Here is a 3730-nt window from a genome sequence, read left to right on the forward strand (position 1 = left end):
TCCAGAGTGAGCAAAAGGGCTGGCAGAATCACTCTGGACCCCTCACATCCAGCACACTCCCTCTTTGAACTGTTGCCATCTGGTCGACGCTACAGAGCTCTGAGCACCAGAACGACCAGACACAGGAACAGTTTCTTCCCTCAGGCCATCCATCTCATGAACACTTAACAATAACTGTGGAACACACACTATTTATTCACTCATACACCTAACACTCTAACACTCATGCTCAGCCTACACCTCTAATTTGCACATAATATACAGTACCTGTACATACAAAAACTGTCTATACATGCATTTTTATTTTTATTATCTGTGTTTTTTGTTCTGTCACTGTCATTCTGTTACACTGTGGAAGCTTCTGTCACGAAAACAAATTCCTCGTATGTGTAAACATATCTGGCAATAAAGCTCATTCTGATTCTGATTCTGATTCTGATTATTGTGTCACATTTGGTGAGAAGGCAGCATCAGATCTGAAGATGATCTACTTACTGTGAATGTTTTTTGTATGACTGTGTAGAGCAGATGAATGACTGAAACACTTCCCAAATGCAGTGCAGTGATACGGTTTCTCTCCAGTGTGGATCCTCTCGTGTGTTTTCAGATGTGCTGGCCGACTGAATCTCTTGTCACAGTGTGAACACTTGTAAGGTTTCTCTCCAGTGTGAATCCTCTAATGCCGTTTTAAACAGTTTGCTCTAGTAAAAGTCTTTTCACACTCAAAGCACATGTACTCTCTCACATCAGTATGTGTTTTCTGATGTACTTTCAAACTTTGTAGGCATAAAAAACTCTTTCCACACAAATAACATGAATGTGGCTTCTCCTTTGTATGAACATTCATGTGCTGCTTTAGGACTGAAGCCCTAAGAAACATTTTGTTGCGTTGATCACATGTGTACAGTTTCTCTCTAATGTGGATCTTCATTTGTATCTTAAGGTTTGATGAGTGGGAGAAACTCTTCCCGCACTGATCACAAGTGAATGGCTTCTCTCCAGTATGAACTCTCATATGCTCTGTAAGGTGTCCTTTTATTGTGAAACTCTTCCCGCACTGATCACATGTGTACGGTTTCTCTCCAGTGTGGATCATCTCATGTCTTTTCAGATTTGCTGAATAACTGAATCTCTTGTCACAGTGTGAACACTTGTGTGGTTTCTCTCCAGTGTGAATGTTTATGTGATCTTTTAGGTGTGATGATCGTGAGAAACTCTTCCCGCACTGATCACAAGTGTACGGATTCTCTCCAGTATGAACTCTCATGTGAACATCAAGATGAGGTTTGCGTGTGAAACTCTTTCCACACTGAGTGCAGGTGAAAGATTTATTGGCTCTTATTTTCTTTAAATATTTCTGTTTGGTTTGAGAGCAACTCAAGGGTTTTTCTCGAATTTTCACATGATTTTTCTCCTCAACTTCACTTGATTCTTCATTCTCCTTGTTTTTTTTCAATCATCTCTGAAATAAAAGAATGGTTTATTTTCAGTAAAGTAAATCTAAATCTGCTTGAAGCTTTATAACTGTCAGCATTATTAATTAAGAGTCAGGGATCCTCAGGTTTTAATTTTGGTCATTTTTATGCATTTTTTTATATTTTTTGTATAAATTATACATCCCTGAAACTTTCCATTAATGCGGTACATTAATCTTAAATTTATAATTTTTTAAAACATTATAAATCAAAAATCCCATGTTTCTACAAGGATAACTATCAAATGTTTTATCAACTACACAATTATCTAACATGCATATTATTGAAAAAAGTACCCCATTACAACAAATCTTAAACTGCTTGAAGCTCTATAACGTTCTGCATTCTGCATACCCTGGCGAGCAGAGCTCATTAGCATTTAAAGATGAATGAAGAATAAACACCAACCTCCTTGTTCCTCCTGTTTTATTCTCCAGGTTTCTGGTTCCTCGTGTTTTATTCTCCAGGTTTCTGGTTCCTCGTGTTTTATTCTCCAGGTTTCTGGTTCCTCGTGTTTTATTCTCCAGGGTTCTGGTTCCTCGTGTTTTATTCTCCAGGGTTCTGGTTCCTCATGTTTTATTCTCTGGGTTTCTGGTTCCTCGTGTTTTATTCTCCAGGTTTCTGGTTCACTCGTCTTCTCCTCACTCTCCTCTTTAACAAACACCATCTTCACAGCAGCAGATCTCAGTTGAAGATGAGAATAGTACAAGTATTTACTGACCTGATTCAAAAATTATATTTTTCTACTTACAGAAACGACATTTCTAACCGTTTGCTTTAAACCAGTATCAAGACAAAACAACAGAGAGCGTGGTGAAACTGAACTTCTTCCTCTGAGGTTTAATGGTGTTTGGCCAACAAACAAATGTGTTTAGCGCCCCCCGCTGGACTGGAGTGTGTAGCGGCGAGAGAAGGTAAATAATACAGGGTACATTTACTTAGTGCATCTTGGCTCACACTGTGTGATTTTGGCCACGATTTGGTCGCCTGAGACAAATTTTGAAAATCCTAAAAGATTCCTATAATCCTACGCTAAAATCTGTAGTCTTTGATCATTAGTTTGACATCCTTATTATCCAGACCAGATGGTGGATCAGCACCTAGAAAGGACCTCCACAGCCCTGAAAGACAGCGGAGACCAGGACAACTAGATGAGCCCCAGATACAGATCCCCTGTACAGACCTTGTCTCAGACGCCCACCAGGACAAGACCACAGGAACCAGACGAGTCCTCTGCACAATGTGACTTTGCTGCAGCCTGAAATTGAACTGCTGGTTTCGTCTGGTCAGAGGAGAACTGGCCCCCCGACTGAGCCTGGTTTCTCCCAAGGTTTTTTCTCCATTCTGTCACCGATGGAGTTTTGGTTCCTTGCCGCTGTCGCCTCTGGCTTGCTTAGTTGGGGACACTTCATTTCCAGCGATATCGTTGACTTGATTGCAAAGATACTATTTAAACTGAACTGAGCTGGATGATGACATCACTGAATTGAATGATGAACTGTCTTTAACTGAAAAATGAGTGTTTACTATTGTCACTTTGCATTATTGACACACTATTTTCCTAATTAATGCTGTTCAGTTGCTTTGACACAATCTGTATTGTTAAAAGCGCTATATAAATAAAGGTGACTTGACTTGACCGTGACTTGACTTGATGTTCACCGACAGCCGATTAATGTCCGTTGCGATACATTTTTACCTCCGACGAAATCAGAAGATCTGGTTGAAAAGGTTAAGTTTTCTTGCACGCACCCATTTTTAACGCATCTTGAAAAAGATATCGTAAATTTCTCGTAAATCGAATCTCGCAAAGTATGACATTAATGATTGAGATCCCACAGTGTGACATGATCATCGTGTTCGTACAGTCTGACAAGTACGATCCTAAAGGACTTTTTTTTAAAAATCGCACAGCAAGGTGAGCTGATTTTTCTTTCTTAAAAAAAAAGCCAGTCTGCACAAATAAATTTAAAGGAATTAAAATTATAGAAAATTATCAACATCAACAGTCTTTGTGATTGAGGATTAGAGAAGAAAAACGAGTGAATTATTTCATTGAAAACAAATAAAAACAGGTGATGATAATAAGATGTAGCCTAATTAAAAAAATATATATAATAATAATAATAAAATGTTATGTGTCCTTCTAAATATCTGGGACTCGATTAAGACATGACCGACTGTGTTTAGAAGGATATTTTGATATACAGTATTTCTGTGTGTATTTGTCCTTTCAAATTCAAAACAAAATAAAT

At 38.4% G+C, this 3730-nt stretch overlaps 1 pseudogene; it reads right to left on the reverse strand.

Annotated features, from left to right (window-relative positions):
• Nucleotides 1-456: 456 nt before the first annotated feature.
• On the reverse strand, nt 457-1327 carry LOC107587126 (zinc finger protein 883-like; annotated as a pseudogene).
• Between the last annotated feature and the right edge of the window lie 2403 nt (nt 1328-3730).

The sequence above is a fragment of the Sinocyclocheilus grahami genome, unplaced genomic scaffold, assembly GCF_001515645.1.
Source record: "Sinocyclocheilus grahami isolate Dianchi unplaced genomic scaffold, SAMN03320097.WGS_v1.1 scaffold89.1, whole genome shotgun sequence".
Taxonomy (NCBI): Eukaryota; Metazoa; Chordata; class Actinopteri; order Cypriniformes; family Cyprinidae; genus Sinocyclocheilus; species Sinocyclocheilus grahami.